Source organism: Narcine bancroftii, chromosome 5 (assembly GCF_036971445.1).
Source record: "Narcine bancroftii isolate sNarBan1 chromosome 5, sNarBan1.hap1, whole genome shotgun sequence".
In the NCBI taxonomy this organism is placed as follows: domain Eukaryota; kingdom Metazoa; phylum Chordata; class Chondrichthyes; order Torpediniformes; family Narcinidae; genus Narcine; species Narcine bancroftii.
The window spans coordinates 15,178,594-15,201,714 of NC_091473.1; the positions used below are offsets into that span (position 1 = coordinate 15,178,594).

The 23,121-nt window shown below is 39.9% G+C and overlaps 1 protein-coding gene across 2 annotated transcripts in view; it reads right to left on the bottom strand.

Moving 5' to 3' along the window:
- LOC138763159 (E3 ubiquitin-protein ligase RNF123) overlaps positions 1-23,121 on the bottom strand; it is a 377,998-nt gene that overhangs the window by 86,603 nt on the left and 268,274 nt on the right. The gene's annotated exons all lie outside the window — the stretch shown is intronic.

Sequence of the window (23,121 nt, forward strand, 5' to 3'; positions counted from 1 at the left end):
TAAGTAGATATTCTGCCTCGTGCACAGGAAAAGGAAACTCAGGGTTATTTGTGATGTCATGTCTGCACACTGACAATAAATCTGAACTTGAACCTGTCTTCCATAGTTATGCCTGAGTTAGAATAGAGAGAGAATTGAACTTTGGAGGTGGTACACCTACTGACCTTGTCTGTCTGAGTGGAGGAGGCCAGAAGTTGTGAAGACTGAACGAAGCACACCTGACCTGCTTCTTCTGCGTACGCACAATGATCAATGTTCATGGTTCCCATTTGAAGGAAGTCTGGTTAAATAAGAGAGTTCCAGGTATACTTGGAACTCGGCTTGGTGTGATCCAAAAGTAAAGATTCCAGTAACCATGTTAATAACATTTCCTTGATTCCAAATTGAGTGCTACCTTGGGCCAACCTAACTGCTCCTAGAGGTAAACAGAAGAGAGAAGAATAAAATTCCATATTGCTTGCATGAGAAGTGCCTTTGCACAAGACTCTGAGTTCCAATTTGGAAATGCACTGGAGATTATTGCAGCAGCTCACTGGAAGTTTAATCAAACCGGCTCGGGAGGTTCCGAGAAATGTCACAATGCGATGACGTCATTTGGAACGTGCGGGGTTTTCTAAAGCTGCGTGTGACTGTTTGAGTGAATTACTTTTACTGAACTTCGACTCGACCTTGTCTGATCATTCTCTCATTCTTCATTTTGCACTGTGACACAATTGCTACAGTATCATATTTTTCCAGAGATACGTACAATGACCTAATTGGAGGCATGGTTTTCCAACAGAAGGGTGAAAGATGCTAATCCTAAAATTGATCTGCCAATTGAGACGCTCCAGTGATTGTGCCTCAGCTATTAAAGTTTGACAATTGCATACTTAATTCAATCAGTTAATGGCATGAAGGATGAGTGTCTGTGCGATGTCTGCCCAGACCAAAGAGCTGAAGGTTAACAGTTTTCAAGAAAGCCAGAGAGAAGTCAGCTGTTGCATCGATACTCCTTCCACAATGAAAATTTTATGAGCAGTACTCAGTGAATGAGAAGATGGGAAACTCAATCGGCTTTTACAAAATAGAGAGAGGAGGCAGGGTGGCAAATAACAAGAGGATACCAAAGTAATGGCCAGAGTAGCAGGACAAACAGTGGAACACCACACAAAAACAGAAACTGCACGAGAAGTGGATGGACAACAAGGATTCACTTTCAGAGCAAAGTAAAAGCACAACAATGGGGAAAAAATGTAGTGCTCTTGAAAAGAAATGGACAGCTTTATAACACCAAAGTCATTCCAACTTGACCAGGATTTCTTCCTGAGCTCATTTCACTTGTCACCCTTTTACCCATATACTGATGAACCTCTCCGATCTGGGAACCTATCCAAATGTCTTTTTAATGTGGAAGCTTTGGAAAGGGTACTGGAGATATTAACCAGGAAAAAGAATGTTACCATCCAACTTATCCATGCCCTTCACAATTTTATAAAGTTCCATAACATCATCCCTCAGCCTCTACTTCTCCAGGGAAAAGAGTTCCAGCTTATCCAGTGCCTTCTCCTAACTCAAGCCCACCAGTCTCTTTTTTTTTTAAATTTTTTTATTTTTCACACCATAAATCACATTAGCCATGATACACACTTTTTCTTTTTCACACATATACAGTGACTTTTTCTCCCCCCCCCTCCCTCCTCCCAAGCCACCCCCCCACCCCCCCCCTCCCATCCATTTTAGGTATACAATCTAGGTTACATTAAACCAGTCAGACAATGTTGTCATTCAACAAAAATACACCAGAAATTCTACTGAGTCCATTCTTTTCTTTCCTTCTCCTTCCATCAACTTAGGTAATGTTTGTCCCCGGTAGGTTTTCGCTATTGTATTTAATGTAAGGTTCCCATATTTGTTCGAATATTTCAATATTATTTCTTAAACTATATGTTATTTTTTCTAATGGAATACATTTATTCATTTCTATATACCATTGTTGTATTTTCAAATTATCTTCCAATTTCCAGGTTGACATAATACATTTTTTTGCTACAGCTAGAGCTATCTTAACAAATCTTTTTTGTGCATCCTCCAAATCAATTCCAAATTCTTTGTTTTTTATGTTACTTAGGAGAAAGATCTCTGGATTCTTTGGTATATTGTTTTCTGTTATTTTATTTAATATCTGATTGAGATCTTCCCAAAATTTTTCTACTCTCTCACATGTCCAGATTGCATGAATTGTTGTTCCCATTTCTTTTTTACATCGAAAACATCTATCAGATACTGTTGGGTCCCATTTATTTAACTTTTGAGGTGTAATGTATAGTCTGTGCAACCAATTATATTGTATCATACGTAGCCTCGTATTTATTGTATTTCTCATCGTTCTAGAACATAATTTCTCCCATGTTTCCTTTTTTATCTTTATATTTAAATCTTGTTCCCATTTTTGTTTAGTTTTACCATTTGTTTCCTCATTCTCCTTTTCTTGCAGTTTAATATACATATTTGTTATAAATCTTTTGATTAACATTGTATCTGTAATCACATATTCAAGGTTACTTCCCTCTGGCAAACTCAAATTGCTTCCTAATTTATCCTTCAAGTAGGATCTCAGTTGGTAATATGCCAGCGCTGTATCTCCAGTTATATTGTACTTATCTCTCATTTGTTCAAAGGATAAGAATCTACTTCCTGAAAAACAATTTTCTATTCTTTTAATCCCTTTTTTTCCCATTCTCGAAAGGAAAGGTTATCTATTGTAAAAGGGAGTAACTTATTTTGTGTCAATATTAAAAAAAAAATATTAGTTTTGGTAATTGATAATTTGTTTTATTTCTTTCTACATGAATCTTCTTCCAAATATTGAGGAGATGATGTAATACTGGAGAAGTTCTATGTTGTACCAATTTTTCATCCCATTTATATATGTGGTCAGGTATCTTTTCCCCTATTTTATCTAATTCTAATCTCATCCAGTCTGGTTTTTCCCTTGTTTGATAAAAATCTGATAGGTATCTTAATTGTGCGGCTCTATAATAATTTTTAAAGTTTGGCAATTGTAAGCCTCCTTGTTTATACCATTCTGTTAATTTATCTAGTGCTATCCTCGGTTTCCCCCCTCTCCATAAAAATTTCCTTATTATTTTCTTTAACTCTTTGAAGAATTTTTCTATCAGTTGTATTGGCAATGCCTGAAATAAGTATAGTATCCTTGGAAAAATGTTCATTTTAATACAGTTTATCCTTCCTATTAGTGTTAGTGGTAAATCTTTCCAATGCTCTAAATCGTCCTGTAATTTTTTTCATTAGTGGATAATAATTGAGTTTATATAATTGGCCTAGATTTTTGTTTATTTGTACACCTAGGTATCTTATTGCCTGCATTTGCCATCTAAATGGAGATTCCTTCTTAAATTTTGAGAAATCCGCATTATTCATAGGCATTGCTTCACTTTTATTTACGTTTATCTTGTAACCCGACACTTCTCCATATTCCTTCAATTTCTTATATAATTCTTTTATTGATAGTTCTGGTTCTGTTAAGTACATATAACATCATCCGCAAATAGACTGATTTTATATTCCTTGTCTTTTATTTTTATTCCTTTTATATTATTATCTATTCTTATAAATTCTGCTAGTGGTTCTATAGCTAATGCAAACAATAAAGGTGATAGTGGGCATCCCTGCCGCGTTGACCTGCTTAAGTTAAATTGCTTTGATACATGTCCATTTACTGTCACTTTCGCTAACGGTCCCTTATATAATGCTTTAATCCAATTAATATACTTCTCCGGTAAACTGAATTTTTGCAATACTTTGAACAAATAATTCCATTCTACTCTGTCGAAGGCCTTCTCTGCGTCTAAAGCAACTGCTACTGCAGGTGCTTTATTTCCTTCTACTGCATGAATTAAGTTAATAAATTTACAAATATTGTCTGTTGTGCGTCTTTTTTTGATAAATCCAGTTTGGTCTAAATTTACCATTTTCGGTACCTGTTCTGCTAATCTGTTTGCTAATAGTTTAGCTATTATCTTATAATCTGTGTTTAGCAAAGATATTGGTCTATATGACGCTGGTGAGAGTGGATCTTTCCCTTGTTTTAGTATTACTGTAATTATTGCAGTTTTACATGAATCTGGTAAGCTTTGTGTTTCATCAATCTGGTTGATTACATCCAGGAGGGGCGGAATTAATAAGTCTTTAAATGTTTTGTAGAATTCTATTGGAAATCCATCCTCTCCTGGTGTCTTATTATTTGGTAATTTTTTTATTATCTCTTGTATTTCTACTGTTCCAAATGGTTCTGTTAATTTATTTTGTTCCTCTATTTGTAGTTTTGGTAGTTCAATTTTAGTCAAAAATTCATCTATTTTCCCTTCTTTCCCTTCGTTTTCAGTTCGGTATAATTGTTCATAGAATTCTCTAAAGTTTTCCTTAATTTCTTTTGGATTATATGTAATTTGTTTGTCTTTTTTCCTTGATGCCAATACCATTTTCTTAGCTTGTTCTGTCTTAAGCTGCCATGCTAGGATTTTGTGCGTTTTTTCACCCAGTTCATAATATTTCTGTTTTGTCTTCATTATATTCTTCTCTACCTTATATGTTTGTAATGTTTCATATTTTAATTTTTTATCCGCCAATTCTCTTCTTTTAGTTGTATCTTCCTTCATTGCTAATTTTTTTTCTATATTTACTATTTCCCTTTCCAACTGCTCTGTTTCCTGATTATAGTCCTTCTTCATCTTGGTTACATAACTTATTATTTGCCCTCTAATGAATGCTTTCATTGCATCCCATAGTATAAACTTATCTTCCACTGATTCCGTATTTATTTCAAAATACATTTTAATTTGTTTTTCAATAAATTCTCTAAAATCCTGCCTTTTAAGTAGCATGGGGTTTAATCTCCATCTATACATTCTTGGAGGGATGTCCTCTAGCTTTACTGTCAATATTAAGGGTGAATGGTCCAATAGTATTCTAGCTTAATATTCTGTTTTTCTTACTCTATCTTGCATACTAGCTGATAACAAAAATAGGTCTATTCTTGAGTATGTTTTATGTCTAGCCGAGTAATATGAATATTCCTTTTCTTTTGGGTTTTGTTTCCTCCATATATCCAAAAGTTGCATTTCTTGCATTGATTTAATTATAAATTTGGTTACTTTGTTCTTTCTGTTAATTTTTTTCCCAGTTTTATCCATATTTGAATCCAAATTCAGGTTGAAATCCCCTCCTATTAGTATGTTCCCTTGCGTATTAGCTACCTTCAAAAAGATATCTTGCATAAACTTTTGATCTTCTTCGTTAGGTGAATATACATTAAGTAGATTCCAAAACTCCGAATATATCTGACATTTTATGATAACATATCTCCCTGCTGGATCTATTATTTCCTCTTCTATTTTAAATGGCACATTTTTACTAATTAATATAGCCACTCCTCTTGCTTTTGAATTATACGATGCTGCTGTTACATGTCCTACCCAATCTCTCTTTAATTTCTTGTGCTCCAGTTCAGTTAAGTGTGTTTCTTGGACAAATGCTATATCAATTTTTTCTTTTTTCAGTAAATTTAGTAGTTTCTTCCTTTTAATTTGGTTATGTATTCCATTAATATTTAAAGTCATATAGTTCAGCGTAGCCATTTTATACTTTGTTTATCTTCCCTTTCCGTTTTTCCATCATCACCTTTCCTCCTTTTCCATTTCTGTTTTCTTATTTTAAACCCTTTATAAGACAACATTCCTAAAACATCAAACATTTTCCTTTTTCTCCTATTTATACCTTCTTTAGCCCCAATCTCCCCTTCCCCTCCTGAGTTGTCCTTTATCCCTTGTCGGACAACCACATCTCCCCTCTCCATTTGGGTTTGCGAATTCCCTCGCAAGCGTCAACTGATTTTGCAGTGACCGCTATTCCCCCCCACCCAGCCCCCCCCAGAAAAGATTTCACTTTTCATATGTAACAAAGGTCACTCTTTTAATTCCCTCCTTATTCTCTCTATTCCATTTCCTTCCCTTATTAATTCTTGTCTATACTATCTATATTTTCCTCTAAGTACAGATACATTCACGTATGCACATTATACCTATACACTCTTATACCTCTTTACCCACATACATATCAATTGTGATCATTTTTACTCTCATTACACGTCCTCATCCCTCAGTCTATTTTGTAATTGTTCTGCAAATTTTCGTGCTTCTTCTGGATCCGAGAATACTCTGTTTTGTTGTCCTGGAATAAATATTTTCAATACCGCTGGATGCTTTAGTATAAATTTATACCCTTTTTTCCATAAAATCGCCTTTGCTGTATTGAATCCTTTCTCTTCTTTAGGAGTTCAAAACTTATATCTGGATAAATGAAGATTTTTTGCCCTTTATACTCCAGTGGCTTGTTGCCCTCTCTTACTTTTTCCATTGTCTTCTCCAGTACCTTTTCTCTTGTAGTATATCTTAGGAATTTTACTAAAATAGATCTTGGTTTTTGTTGTGGTTGTGGTTTAAAGGCCAATGTTCTATGTGCCCTTTCTATTTCCATTTCTTGCTGTAGTTCTGGACATCCTAGGATCCTAGGGATCCAATCTTTTATAAACTCCCTCATATTCTTGCCTTCTTCATCTTCCTTAAGGCCCACTATCTTTATGTTATTTCTTCTGTTATAATTTTCCATTATATCTATTTTTTGAGCTAACAGTTCTTGTGTCTCTATAGCTTTTTTATTAGATTCCTCTAATTTCTTTTTTAAGTCCTTTACCTCCATTTCTGCTGCTACTGCCCGCTCTTCCATCTTGTCCATTTTCTTTCCCATTTCTGTTAAGGTCATATCTATTTTATTCATTTTCTCTTCTGTGTTGTTTATTCTTCTTCTTAAATCATTAAATTCCTGTGTTTGCCATTCTTTAAATGACTCCATTTATCCTTTAATAAGAGAAAGTACAACCTTTATCTTGCCTTTCCCTTCTTCTTCTATTTCACTGTACTCTTCCTCTTCCTCTGGGTTGGTCATCTGTTGTTTCTTTGTTGCCCTTTTCTTCTCTTCTTTCTTGTTTCCATTGTCTTCTTGTTCTCTTCTTGCTGCAGGTGTTCTGCAGCTGTCGTTGCCGGCTGTGGAGATCGACTCCCCAGCTAGTCCCCCCTCCCGTCGGTGTGTTTTTTTTCATGCGCATCGCGCATGCGCGAGGAGTCGCGCTTGCACGGTTGCGCACTTTTACTCGGCTCTGCGAGCCATTTTTGTAGTCCAATTTCTACCGACCTGAGGGAGCGGGTTTCTCTCTCCACCGCGGGCCTCTTCGAACAGGTAAGGCCTTCTCCTTCTTCCTCCGTTGTCTTCTCTTCCTCTCTTCTTACCGTTGATTTCGATTTTTCTTTTTTTGTTGCCATCTTCTTTCCAACTTTATACTCACTTTTCTTTAACTTTTATTTCTGTGCCTTTGTGTTTTCCTTTGTTTTTCCCGACTTTTCTGGAGAGGGCTGGAGTTCACCGTCCGGCCACTACTCCATCACGTGACTCCTCCCAAGCCCACCAGTCTCGGTGACATACTTGCGAATTTTTCTGCACCCTCTCCAACTTAACTGCATCCATTCTATAGTATGGCTTCCAGAACTGCACATAATATTTCAGGTTTGGTGTCGCCAATGTTGTAGAAATCTGTAATTTGACACTCCAGCTCTTGTACTGAATGTTTTTTTTGCTGATGAAGGCAAGTGTGCTAAATGCCTTCTGCACCACCTTGACTGCCTGTGTCACTAATTTCAGGAACTATGCACATCCCCCAAAGTCTTTCTATTCTCTAAGACTCCCCAGGGCCTCATCATCTATAGTGTAAGTCATGCTCTGATTTAACTCCCCAAAATAAATCTCTTTGCACTGGTCTGAGTTAAAATCCATCTGCCATTCGTAATCTGCTGGAGGAGCTTCACTTCAAATTCCAGCATCCTGAGGGCCTTCACCTTGTACACTTTCTCAGTGGATCCAAATCCAATTGCCACCTTATTCAATCTTCACACTGCCAATCTTGGTATCATCCACACACTAGCTACTTTCTTGTTCAAATTGTTAATACAGATAAGAAACAACACCAATTCCTGCAGCACACCACAGGCCTCAAGTCTGAAAAGCTCATAATGCTCAGAGAGGCACTCCAACCACAACAACAGCAATCACCAAGTCCAGAAATCTGGATGACCCGAGAATTCTTACTTGAAAACTCTCACACTTTTAAAATTTAGCGGGCTTTTGTGTGCGTATGTGCGTCCACAAGCACCAAGATGCACACATGTCATGGAAATGAACGAATAAATTATTTTTTGTACTTTGTATTTTATATGACAATTTTTTGTTTAAAAAAAACTCTCAAAATTTATCTGTTCATTTCTTCTTTATTCTCCTTAAATTTGAATTTTAAAAGTACTGCGCAAAAATCCAGACTGACCCAATCCCTAAGCAGTTTAGATTTAGAATTTTTACTGTACTTTGAAAAGTAGATAGAGGCAATAACAAAATAAGTTCCAGAGAAGAAGACATTTTGATTAAAGAATCTAAATCTATTTGAAATGTAAGTCAGGGTGGCTATTCTCTTTCACACTCAGGCTAAGGGTAAACTGGTCATTTTGAACACACAAATAAAAATTGCACCAAGTTGATCAGCAGCTGGAGATTAAATGTTTTAAGAGGAAAAGTGATTCTTTCTTACATATTCAGATCCTGCACTCAGAACTGCCCAGAGCATTGGTGAGACCACACTTAGAGAACCGTACACCATTCTGGTCAACCAACTATGAAAAAGATGTCATTAAATGAGAAAGGGTGCAGAAAAAAAAATACAGGATATTACAGGGACTGGAAGGCTGGATAGGCTGGGACTTTTCTCCCTTAAACATAGGGGACTGAGAGGTATATGAAATCATGGATAAGGTAAGTTGTCATTAGGCCCTTTCAGAGAAGGAAAAAAGGCAAATGTAAAGACAGGAATTCTCTGACTTTACATCACTGCACTTAAAAGGTCTGAAGGAGGACTGACTGCTCAAACTTGCTCCAGCTTCCATCGCCTAGAGAGTACACTTAAAGGTGGAGTGAAGCCACTCCACCTCCACCTTAAAAGGAATTCTGCTGAAAGCGGCTACAAAGGGGAGGGCCAATGATGTCATGATGACGCTGTCAGCCTGCGACCCAGGAGCGTGAATCTTTTTAAAAATGGTTATTAGAGGCTATTATGTTGCACAGGTGATCTGCCTGAGTCCTAAGACTGCTTGCACAGATCTCCACTAGCGCTCTTACCTGTTCTGCGGTCACCATTGTCAAGTATAGGCTGTTTTCCCTTCTCGGCGCATGTGAACGTCACAGTGGTGGGTGGTGCTACTGCACCACCTCCCCCTCTCCCCCCCACCCCTTCAGCTCTGGAAGCCAGCTCCTGACTCATCTCTGCATAAAGGATCCACCTTATAGGTCATCACCATAAAAGGTAAAATTGCTTTTTTTTTAAAACTTGAGCTGACTATAATGGGTTGTTTCACCATAAAAAGGTCTATAGTCTTTTTCCCAAGATAGCAGAGTCTAAACTTAGAGGGCATAGATTCAATGTGAGAAGGAAAAGATTTAAAAGGGATCTGATGGGCATCTTTTTTCACATAGACGGTGTTGGGTATATGAAATGGACTGTCAGAATTAGTAGAAGTGGGGACAATTACAACTTTAAAAAAAAATTTTGATAGGTACATAGATAAGAAAGGTTAAGAGGAATGAGTTAAACACAAGCAGTGGGACTAGCTTAAGTAGGCAACTTGGTTAACATGGACTAGTTACACTGAATGTCCTGTTTCTGTGCTGTAAATCTCCGACTCTATAAGACAGACTGCAAGATAGTTCAGGGAGTCAACATTGATCATAATTTTCTCAATTCTTTGCATTGATGAAGGTCACAGTTTTGGACACTTGCTCTGCATGGCACTGTCTTTGGGTCATAATGCTTGATGTGACAATGTGGATCCGTCATTGTCAAGGATTAACACCAAGTCTATTACACTGGTCTCTCGTTGCTTTCGATTTGATATTCCAGTTTTCATCTGTCATTCTGCCCATTCTGGGTAAAACGGAACTCGAAGTTAATCCCACTTTCCAGCCCTTGGTCCATTGTCCTGTATGTTAGGGCTCTTCATGTGCTCATTAAGATACTTTCTAAATATGATGAGGGTTCCCTTCTCAACAACAGCACACCACAACCTCCAATGCATTAGGCAGAGGTTGTCATCTTTTGTGAAATAACTTTTTTCTGATCATCCCTTGAATTTTTCTACTAAATAAATTGAATCTCTGACCCCTAATTACAGACCACTCTGTGAAGGGGAACAGGTCTGTACTGATTACCACATGCAGGCTGTTTGTCATGATAAATACCTCAATGTTCCATGATCTGAAGAAAATAATCCCAGCCCAGATTATCTCTCCCCTCCAGCCCTGTGGCATCTTTGTAAATTTCCTCTTCAGCATGGCCAAATTATTTTTTTATTGTTCTTGCAACACCTCCCTGCTTTTGTATTTTGTATTAGCCAATAGAGATAGGTATATTGAACACCTAAATGATCTTTTCTACCTATTCTGCTACTTTCAGTGATTTATGGACATAAATTCTAAAATCTCTCTCCTCCTCAACACATCTGATTTATCCCACAATTCAATGTGCCCCACCATGACTTTTCCCAACGTTGTGCCCACCTGGTCAGACCACTTATTTTGCCCATAAAACCTTTTTACGACTGTGACCAGTTGCATCATGGCCTGGTTGGTCATTCAAGTGCTCGGAAGATTGAGAGAAATAGCAAATCTAGCAAAGGCTCTAACCTCCCAATCACTGAAGATATCTGTGCGATGTGCTGCCCCAAGAAGGCAGCCAACATTTTAAGCGAGCCCCCCCCCCCACCAATGCCCTGGTCACAATATCTTCTTGCTGCTGCTTTGGGAAGAAGGTACAGATGGCTGAAGACCAGCATCTCTCAGTTCAAGAACAGTTTTTTTTCCCACAATTTTTGAAGTCTCTTAAACCTTTCCTTACTACCTAAATCATAAACTCTTCAGGACCATAGAAAGAACTGTCTGCACTATTGCATTTACTGAAATATTTTTGCACTGTTACTGTTTATTATGTATCTTTTATATTATCTCTTTGTGTACTGGGGTCAATTAATGTTTACTATTATAGATTTTTTTACATGTACCAGATTGGCTGCAACAGTAAGAATTTTGCCACAATGTACATTGTACTTATATGTATGACAATAAACTCATTACTTTATCTCATCTCCAGTAGAGGTTTAATCACGACTCTCATTTACATCTGAAGCATTCATGTATGCCATGGATAGCAAGGTGCCCACGAAGCAACCCTTTGGATTCCCAAAGTACACAGCTCTCTAATCAGCAAAATTGCCATTGCCCGATCCCTCTGAGCCAATTTTTTTTAATACAAAGTAACAATTCTTTGAATAAAAACACTTTGCTAAAAACTCAATAAATTGCATCATTATTGTCATCCAAATATTTTCTACATTCTACCTTCTCCCCATCTCAGACAGTCAGGCCTGTGGTTTCTGAGTTTTCCCTTTCAGCTCTATTGAACATGGGACCAAAACAGCAGCTCTTGGTCCTCTGGTATCATGTCTGCAGGCAAACATCATTGAAGATTATTGTCTGAACTCGTGCTATCTCTTTATTTGCTTCTTTAAGCGCTTGGGAAACATTTTATTCCAGGCTTGGTATATATTTACGGATGATACATCATGTAATCAGAACTCTGTTAATGTCGTTCCTTATCTTTACAATCTTCCTCTTTTCATCAATGATTAAATCACTCTCTTCTTCCTGTAGATAACTGACACGGATTCATTCAGAAATGTAATCCTCTTCTACCTCAACCCTCTAGTCTCTAATAGATATAACAAAAAGGTCTGCAGGTGCTGGGGTCGAATACAGTACACATAAGTGCTGGAGGATCTCAGCAGGTCATGCAGCATCCAAGGAAAGTAAAAGGCAGTAGATGTTTTGGGCCTGATCCCTTTGTCAAGTGATTTGGATAGATGTCTGAAAAAAAAGGTGAGGGAAGAGGAGAAAAGAGGAGAGAGGAAGGGTAAGGGCACAGGCTAACAGCTAAGTGGCAATAGATGGATATAGGTGGGAGAGCGCAGAGGGATAAGAGGGTAACTCTTTGATGGAAAGAAGGGAGTAGGTCGCTCACCGTATTGGCCTCAAATAGAACCCATTTTCCAACTAATCCACTGTTCACTTGACCTGCTGATACAGGTACACAATCCTTTATCCGGACATCTAAAATCCGGAAAGCTCCAAACACCAGCAAATGGGGAGAGAGACAGCAGCGCGAGTCAGGTGGGTGATGGAGAGAGACCGGCAGCGCGAGTAGGGCGGGTGAGGGGGAAGACCAGCAGCGTGAGTCGGGAGACGGCAGCGCAACTGGAAGGGGGTGGAGGTGAATACAGCACCACAATTCAGGTGGTCTTAATTCTGGCTTTCTGAAATCCAGAAAAATCCAAAATTTGGAACAGACTGTCCCCCAAGGGTTCCAGATAAAGGATTATGTACCTGTACAACATATCTGGAGTTTCTTAATCTTACATGGAAAATTATAGCAGGTTACAATCCCTTCTGCCCACAATGTTGTGCCAAATCCAACCCTAAGTTACTCTACAACAATCTTACCTTTCCCCACCTCATACACATAGCCCTCTATTTTTCTTATATCTGTATGCCTATCCAAGAGTCTTTTACCAGCCTCCACCTCCACCCATCAATGCATCCACTCTCTGTAAAAAAAAATTAGCTCTGACATCTCCTCTAAACTTCCCTCCACTCACCCTAAACTGATGTCCTCTCGTATTTACTATTACCACCCCAGGAAATAGGTGCTCGCTGCACACTAATATGCTTTTCTGCATTTTTTTTCTTTTAATCTCCTGCTAACCCCACCTCCCCACCAGATGCTCTACATTATGGCCTTCTTAATACCTTCCTTTTTTTTGCTTCAGTTTGCCCTCAGTGTTCCACATCATCCATGGGGAATTGGGAGTTTCCCCTCACTTTTAAAAGGTACCCAATTTGTTCTAAACCCTCCAATCTCCTCCTTGGACATCTCTCACTGCGAAGGAAACAATTTACCTTCAATAAGGTATGGCATATACCTGTGCAAAATCATATCACTACTTTGTAAAATTGCCACAATTTAGAAGGTTCAGTTCTGCAAACTCTACTTATCAGCAAGGATGATAAATGTAGCCCAGCCCCCAAAATACTAGCACCTAAATGATTAAGAAGTCCATTCTCAACACTTCCCACCACCACCCCCCCCCCCCCCCCCCCCCCCGCCGAGGGCCACAACACATTTAAGTAAAAGCCTTGTTTCCTTTTCACCTCACAACGATTTTTTAAAATGTTTTTTTTTAGGCAGTCAGTAGGAGAGAAGTACAGAAGAAACAAAAAATTGACTGGTTCACAGGAAAGGGGGCCCAGAAAGAGGGCCCATAAACTTTAAGCAGAGTCTGGGCGGGAGGGGCAGGTAAAGGTTGAGAATGGTTGATTTAGACTACACAAAAGTTCTAGAGAAATTCAACAGGTCACTTTCTAGCACTGTACTAGATGCCAGTATCTGAAGATATTCTTGTTCCCAAGATAAAATTTGTGAACATTTTCCAAGGGGAGTGGATGTGGGGAGGGCCTGGCACAGATCCAGAAAAACAAATACATCTCAACGTCACCTTTTGTCTTAGGTCTAGTTCCATCCTCGACTGGTCTCCATGCCCTTGGTCCAGTCTGATTTCCTGGTTACTGGTCCAAGCCCCTGTGTAGTTACTGGATCTTTGATTATTACCTTATCCCTTCAACAGAAACTGAGCCCTGGGTTCTTGAACTTCTGGTCCCCCAATCCCTGTTCCCTGCATATTTAGTCCCTTGGTCCTGGTCCCATGTCCAATCCATTCCCTGGGTTCTAAGTGCCTGGTCCCAAGCTCAATCAGCTTCTGATGACTGGTCCACGGCATAACATCCCACAGTGTGATAGTACAGACCTATCACCAATGTATATAGTTACAGTATCTAGAGTGTAATGACTGTGCTTACAGCGATTGGCTGAGAGCTTAGCCACACCTACTGTCTGGGCCTTAAAGGGTTGTGTCCCTAGCCAGGTCGGATCATTCCGGACTGGTCGGCCACCTGTGAAGAGCTCCTGTCTTTTGCTAATAAAAGCCTTGGTTTGGATCAACAAGTCTTTGCTTCTTTCGACGAGCTCTACACACAGTCTCCATGTTGTGGCCCAGTCCTGTCGCCATGTCCAAGGCTCAGTTGAATCTTCATGTTGGAGGCTGAGTCTGATCTCAGGGTCACAAATCAGTCTAGTTCCAGGGTAGGCTGGCTCCATGGTCCTGACCTGTTCTGGTCCTTGGGACTGATCATAGGGTGGTCTGGTCCCAGGGTCCTGAGCCAGTCTGGTATCAGGGTAGTCTGGTTCCAGGTTGGTCTGATCCCAGGGTTCCAAGCTGTTCTAGACATAGGGTCCTGAACAGCTCTGGTCTCGGGATCACCTGGTGCCAAGATCCTGAGCTGTTTCGGTCCAAGGGTAGGCTGATCCAAGGGTCCTGAGCTGGTTTGTTTTCAGAGTGGTCTTGTCCCAGGGTCCTGAGTAGGTCTAGTTGCAGAGTCCTGATCTGGTCAGATCCAAAGATAGGCTGGTCCCAGTGTTCCAAGCTGGTCTGGGCCCTGGATTCTGGGAAAAGTTATCCAACATCCTCTGTTATTTCCACCACTTACTATAGGATTCCCACCACCAGGCACTTTCCTTCTCTGCTCTCCGCCTTCTATAGAGAGTGCTCCCTCCGTGATGCCCTCTTCACTCCTCCCTTCCAACCAATTGCCCCATGGTAACTACCCCTGTGTCTGCAAGAGGTACTGCACTTGCATCCACACCTCCTTCCTCACTACCATTCTGGGCCCCAAACAGTCCTTTCAAGTGAAGGAACACTTTACATGAATCTGCAGGGGTCATTTACTGCATCCAGTACTCCCGTTGTGGTCTCTACTACATCAGAGAGACTAGACTCAGACTGGGAGATCACCTCATTTAGCACCTCGGCTCTGTCCACCGAAGTAGTGGGGATCTCCCGGTGAATACCCATTTCAATTCCCCACTCCATTCGCTGGATGACGTCTGTCCATGGTCTCCTGCACTACCAGACAAATCATGCACAAATTGAAGGAACACCTCATATTCTTCCAGGGCACCCTCCACCTAAATGGAATTAACATAACCATCTCTGGTTTCTGTTAAACCACCACCCCCCCCCCCCCCCCATCTATCCCTATGTTTCCTTTTTCTTTTCCCTCTGTCTCATTTCTTCCAGCTCTGCATTCATAGAACCAACTCCCCCTTCCCCAATCAATTTCACATTTCCTCTTTCCTGTCCTCCTGTCCTTATCTAATTTACACCTTTTGTCTGTGGTCTGCACTCCTCCCCATGCCATTTTTTCCTTCTCTCCCAGCCTTTTAATTCAGGCTTTTTGTATATCTTTACCTTCTATGGACGTTGTGAGACCTGCTGAGTTCCTCCAGCATTTCTGTGTTTTTACTACAATCACAGTGTCTGCATACCCCTGGATTCTGAGGTCCACCCTTATCAATCTATGAAACATTAGTTCAGGATGGGTTAGTTGAAGTCAACATCTCTCGATGCTGAAAAATTCCTTTTGCTGCTACGTTAGAGGCATCAAACCTTGAGCACCATATAAATATTTCTATTTTCTTTCAATGAAAAGGGTATCCTCCCTTGGTCAAGGAGAGACTGAACCACTCCATCTCTCAGAGGTGAGGAAACCATGGGAAAAAATTACATTTATTTCATGAATGGGAAATTAGTTTGGTGAGCTTTGATGGACACATTTGTAATTGGCAGAAATTAAATTTGAATTAGCTCTGTATTGGATTAATTACAAGAGGAAGTATGTTCTGTAATTACATTATGGCCAAGTTGCTTTGAATTAGATTCTGCATACACAAATAGGTCAATCACTGCTAATTTTTTCATGCAATGCAGAAGTATCCAAATATGTGTGAGGTAAGAATGATGAAGGACTTTGAAAAACACTACTATCAAAAGCTCATTTTTGGAGCTATTGGACATGTTTTGATATTCCAGTGCAAAGATCATGACTGCACAGCACAGGCCCTTAGGTCCATGATGTACTCACATCAGTAATAAATCCTTCCCTCTCTCACAAGCAATAACCTTCTATTTTTCTTACAACCATGTGCCTATCTAAGTTTTTTTTTTAAAGTTCCCTTTGTATTAGCATCAAACATAATTCCCAGTGGTGGATTCCAGGCACCCACCACCCTCTATGTAAAAAAGAATTTACCTCTGACATCTCCCCTAAACGTTACTCCACTCTCCTTAAACTGCTGTCCTCTGACATTGGCCATTGCAACCCTGGTAAAAAAAAAGAAAAAGATGCTGACTGTCTACCCTATCTATACACATCTATTAATTTGCTCTCATTCTCTGTTGTCCAAAGAGAAAAGCCCTACGCTTGCTAAACTTTCCTTCATAAGACAGGATCTCCAATCCAGGCAACATCCTGGTAAATCTCCTCCGACCCTCTCCAAAGCTTCCACATCCTTCCTAATAATGAGGCAAAAAGAACTGAACATAATGCTCCAAGTGTGATCTTACCAGAAAGTTATAGAGCTGAAAAATTATCTCGCAGGTTTTGAATTCAATCCCCTGACTAATGAAGGCCACTCTCTTAACCATGCTCTCAAATTATGCAGCAATATTCTTAGAAGTGTGAAGGAATAAAAGGATCTTGGGGTCCAAGTCCATAGATATCCTCAATCCATATTCACATTTCCAACCTTTGTGTCATCTGCAAACTTACTAACCCACCCTTCCACTTCCTCATCCAAGTCATTTATAAAAATCACAAAGAGCAGGCTTCTCAAAACAGATCCTTGTGTAGGTAGCATGTTTATTCCAGTAAACAAGAAAATCTGCAGATTCTTGTTAGTCAAAAGTTCTGGTGAAATTCAGGTCACGCAGCATCCATAGAAAATAAAAGGGAGAAGGGGGGAGCAAGAGGAAGGAGGCTAACAGGTAAAAGGTAACAGATGGCTACAGGTGGGATGATAGAAAAGAAAGAAGTGATAGGATAAAAGGGCAGAATGCTAAGGGAGTAGCACTCTGATAGGAGAAGGAAAGGAAGGGGTTGGGGAGCTGCAGGAAAGGAGACAGAGAGGTTAGGAGTGAGACTAGAGGAGGGGCTCAACAAAAATTGATGTTGATGCTGTCAGGTTGGAAAATGCTGAGATGTGTTGTTCCTCCAATTTGTTTGTGGCCTTGGTTTGGCAGTGCATGAGATGATGAGCAGACATGTTGGTGTGGCAAAGGTGAGTGGGAGTCTTGATCTCTCCCTGAAAAATGTCTTCAAAAATTTGCAATCAGTACGATATTTTTTCTTTAAAAACAAATTTAATGACTGGCTGTGTCATGATGACTCTATCTTAGAAATAAGCAATTAACAATAACTGTTTCAATGAAATGTTGCTAAAATAAAAAACTTTTGTATTTATCTACCACACAGCTGAGATTCTGTTCCTGCATTCCACGGTTCAGCAACTTCTGTTGCCTGTTTTAAATCTGCAGTACAAATTAACTAATTCTGACCAAGACCAAACTAAGATCTAAAATTAGCTAAGATGTGTACTAATATGTAGCTAATAAACCTAACAGTTCAACTTTTGCAATCTCCAACTCATGGAAACTGGGTTACACAACCTGGGAAGTGTTTGTGCTTAGTTGTAGAAACTTTTGACATGGAAACAGGATCTACAGTCCAACCTGTCTATGCTGACCAAGATGTCTACTCAAGCTCACCTCATTTGCCTGTATTAGACCCTCATCTCTAAACCCTTTCCTATCCATGTCCCTGGTCAAATGCCTTTCCAGCTTTACATTTGTACTCGCCTCTACCACTTTTATTCAGCCTGTGTGAATGGTTTAAAAAAAAGTTATGCCCAGTGGAAAATTGAATGTTATTTTAAATTTAGACATATAACATGGTAACAGGCCCTTTCAGCTCACGGGCCTGTACCGCCCAAATTCCCCAATTAACCTACAACCCCAGTATGTTTTGAAAGATGAGAGAAAACCCACACAGACACAGGGAGAATGTACAAACTCCTTACAGAGAGCTCTGGATTTGAACCTGGGTCACTGGTGCTGTAATCTTTGGCTTGGCTTCGCGGACGAAGATTTATGGAGGGGTAATGTCCACATCTGCTGCAGGCTCGTTGGTGACTGACAAGTCTGATGCAGGACAGGCAGGCATGGTTACAAGGGAAAATTGGTGGGTTGGGGTTGGGTGTTGGGTTTTTCCTCCTTTGTCTTTTGTCAGTGAGGTGGGCTCTGCGGTCTTCTTCAAAGGAGGTTGCTGCCCGCCAAACTGTGAGGCGCCAAGATGCACGGTTGGAGGCAATATCAGCCCACTGGCGGTGGTCAATGTGGCAAGCACCAAGAGATTTCTTTAAGCAGTCCTTGTACCTCTTCTTTGATGCACCTCTGTCTCAGTGGCCAGTGGAGAGCTCGCCATATAACACGATCTTGGGAATAGTGTTGTGCTAACAGCTTTGCTAACCATGTTGCTCTTGATCCAGATGATTGAAGGCAATTTTTTGGGGTCGAGATTTTCTGTGATCTGACACAATTAAGATTCCAAGGAGATCAGGCCTTAACGATTCAATCTGTATTAACATTAAAAAGAATCTCTCTAACATTCCCACCCTATCATGGGTTCCTTCTCTCATGGCTCAAGCCATTTCTGAACTTTGTGGAACTCAAAATAACTTTCAATTTTACACAATTTTTAACTGGGGAAAATGTTTACTGAAGGCAACACAAAATGGATGTAATAGGAGTGACATGTTTCTCATGAACAAACTACTTTAAAAAAAAACAGAATCATAATAAGTTAGATGATTGATCAGCCAGTCATGATAATGCTCGCCAAAATTTACTGCAGGATCCAAAGGATAATTTGTCCTTTTAGTCAAGTGATTATCTGCTGGATTGTATACATTTCCACCCAATTTGAATGGACAAATGGGTGCCTTGGAAATTAGGGTAGATCTTCTATTGGAGTTCCCTTATCTCCTGCCTTAACTTCAGCCATTCTCCCATGGAAACTAGAGACAAGAACAACTTGCAGTTCGTTGAATCCTGGTGTTTGCAAAGTAGCTGGTTTGATTCCCACATGTCACCAGTGAAGACAATTTCAAAAGTAATTAACTGGCTGTGAATTGCTTTGAGAGGCTATGGATCCAGGAAAGATTCTATATAAAAAAAATACAAACTCTTTCTTATCTCAGAAAATGCCAGCTTACTGGGTTCCCTGAGGAGTGAGAAGCAGTCAAAAACATGCAGTGCGGAGCCATCAAACAGCCTCTGATGAGCTGCCATTGGTTTTGTGCATTAAAGTGATGGACAATTTTTGCACAGTGTACTTTCCCAAAGGAAAACAAATTAATTGTCTCATTAATCTATCTTTGTGCAGTTGTTTGAGTCATCAGTAACATAAGCCACAGAAGAGAGCTATCAGCCTTCATCTAAAGGTTAGCTCAGTTGTCGCTTAATAAGATCAGTGTTCCAGTGGAGGATTGTAAAGCAGTTTGTTTTGTTTAATATCTGCAATCCTTTTGGATGTCCACAGAATGTTTAATACAGTCAAGACTCGAGGTGACATTCCCAAATAGTCTCTCAAACAGATATGGATAAGTTAGGGTTTACAATCAGCCGTGCCACTTGTGAAATGCCATGATGGAAGACAGGGTAGACTCAATGGACCAAAAGGCCTAATTCTGCTCTGATGTCTTATGAAATCACCAGGTGACCTATCCTCTTTATGTCAGGATACCAAGGGAGAAAGGGATGGCTGATGACCAATGAGTAACTGAATGAGTCTTTCAATTAGTTTTTTTTTATGCTTTATTAAGAACATAACAAAGAAGAGCAAGAATTGACCTTTTATCTGTCTCAGCTCCATTTCCCAGCACCATCTCCATATCTCTTAATTTCCTTAATATGCAGAAATCTGTCAATTTCTGTTTTCAGGAACTCAATGACTACGACTTGTGACATAGCATATGGAAATGGTTCTGGGAGATAAACTGGGAAAGGTTTGTTAGGATAGGTCACTTGCAAATACTTCAAAACAGATCTTATTTGAAATGCTGGAGCTCTGATAATACTGGAGACATAGTGGCTTCTCAAACCTTTTTGCAAGAGCTTTGAAGAGTGCTCAAAAGATGTCACTAAATGGGTTATTGTTTACCCAAAAGCAACAGATGAAAAAGAATGCTGGCTCCTACTGTCTGCAGGATACTTGCTGTTGTAAGAGGGTCATAGTCATGTGGTTTTGTAAGCAGAGAGAGTCAAATAGGCTTTCTCTCAGTCTCAGTCTGAGAGAGTGTGAGTGTATGTGTGTGTGAGAGAGAGAGAGAGAGATAGAGATAGACTTGACAATGTCAGCTCACAGAAGTTGCTAGAACTGAAACAGGACAAGCTGGCTAACTTTTGGAAGATAGCCTGGTCGACGCCCTTGTGGTTCATGCAAGAGGAGAGGACTGGCTGTCTAATGTTTTACTTGTAATAAGAAAAACAGAAAGGAAATCTGTGGTGACCTGAAAGTTTTCATCTGGAGAACCATGAAGGGGGCAAGTTTTGTCAGTGAGACACTGAGGTAACTGATGGAAGTACCTCAGTTGTGGATGTCCTCGAACAATACACATCTCTCTCTGAAAACCAACAAGAACCTTCCTGAGTGGTAACCATTTACCTTTTGAGCACCAAAGCCTGGTGAACTTTATATATGTTAAATTCTGTGCATAGTATAAGAATTCCCTGCAACCAGTGAACTTGGAGGAATGAGAAGTGAGATTGGACTGTGAACCAAATAACTTTTCTGAACTTACACACACATTACACACATGTACACTTAGAATTAGAAGGGGGTTAAGTTAGGTAAAGTAAGTTAATAGTGATAAGTTAAAATGCAATTCTGTTTTTATGTTTAAAGATAATTAAAATCAACTTTTGTTTAAGTAACCATTTGTCTTGGTGAATATCTATTGCTGCTGGGTTTTGGGGTCCTCTGGGGCTCGTAACAGTCTCCCTATGCCAATGAATTCCAACATTTGAACACCGGCGAAATGACTCCTCATGTCAAACTGCAAGCATTTCTCTTGAGCCTGAGACGGTGAACCCTGAATTTGGTCTCTCCCACCAGAAAAAGCCCCCCTCCATAGATTCACTATGTCAAGACCGATAGGAATTTTGCAGGTGTCAATGAGGCCAACTCTCATTGTTCTTGTTCATCAAATCTCTCCTCATATGCCACACTAGAATCTGGTCAGGTTCCCAGCTTTTTTTGTGGGCAAGTGACCAAAACTTTACATAATAACCAGTGACCAAAAGTAAGGAACTGATTGTTGACTTCAGGAAAGGAAAGCCAGAAGGATACAATCCAGTGATCATTGGGGGATCAGAGGTGGAGAGGGTGAGAAAATTTAAATTCTTGGGAGTCACTATCTCAGAGAATCTTTTCTGGACCCAAGACACTAATGGTATCATGAAGAAAGCACATCCACGCCTCTAGTTTCTCAGGAGTTTGCGGAGGTTTGGTATAACACCAGAAACCCTGGAAAACTTATACAGATATGTGGTGGAAAGTGTGCTGACGGGCTGCATCATGGTCTGGATTGGGGACATCAATACCCCTGACCCCTCCAAAAGGCAGCGGACACAGCCCAGGACATCACCTCCCCACTATCAAGAACATCTATAGGAAATACTGCTGTTGAAGAGGAGCAGCAATCATCAAAGACCCACACCACCCACGCTCTGTTCTCGCTACTACCATCAGGAAAGAGGTCTAGGTGCCACAACTCGCACCACCAGGTTCAGGAACAGCTGCTATCCCTCCACCATCAGATTCCTCAACGACAAACTCAATCAGGGACTCTTTTAAGGACTCTTACTTGTGCACTTTGTTGATTTTTTAAATTCTCTCTGTATTGCACAGTCAGTATGTTTATATTTGTTATCTGTTTACATTTCTTTATTTGTTTACATGCTTATGTTGTGCACAGTTTTTTGTTGCACTACCAATAAGTGGTAATTCTGCTTCGCCTGCAGGAAAAAGAATCTCAGGGCTGTATGTGATGCCATGTATGTATGACAATAAATCTAAAATCTGAAGCATAGTCTCCAAAATCTGCAGTAAGTCATCTTTGTTCTTGTACTTCAATCCTCTTGTAATGATGGCAAACATACAGATTTCTCTTCTTCATTGTTTGGTTAATTAATAAAAATTGCGAGTGAGTACAAGGACTTATGCACAAGCACATCCAGTGGTATCTGCCCACCTCCAACTCTGAAACCATTTATAAAATACTTGTGTTACGAACCATGCATAACGAGCAGCTTATAGACAATGAATCAGTGTTTAATTTTAAACTATCCTTAACAGTAAATCTATCCCCAGTTTGTGTGAGTGAGAGAGAGAGTCAGTGAGTGAGAAAGATACCCAAACCATTACAGTCCAGGCCAAAATCTAGAAAGTTTACTTCAAAGTTCAATCTTTCTAATTCATTGTGGAAGCGTAGGCCTTTGAAATTTGATGCCCAGAATTAATGTTGAACTGATGAGAAGACTGGAGTTTGTGGCTGTTACAGACTCACAAATTCTTCTTGCATTGCTTTGAAGAAATATCCATCCACATGAGTTGTGGTCACAACACTCCTGGTCCTTTTGGAGGCAAGACTCGAACTGGATGGTCTCCAAGCTTCCAAGACCCTAGCACCGGTCTCTCCAAGTAACTTCACTACTAGTCACACTTAAAATGAAGCAGTCTCTCCAAGTGACCTTCACTGTTAGTCACAATCAAAATGAAGCACTTTGTTTCCCAAAAAGACCCTCCTGGCACAGGTCAATCCATTGAAAAGGTCCAGTCATTCACAGCACATGCTTTGCTCTGAATTCCACAGAAATGGCTGGCCACAAGAGCTGCTTCAAAAAACTG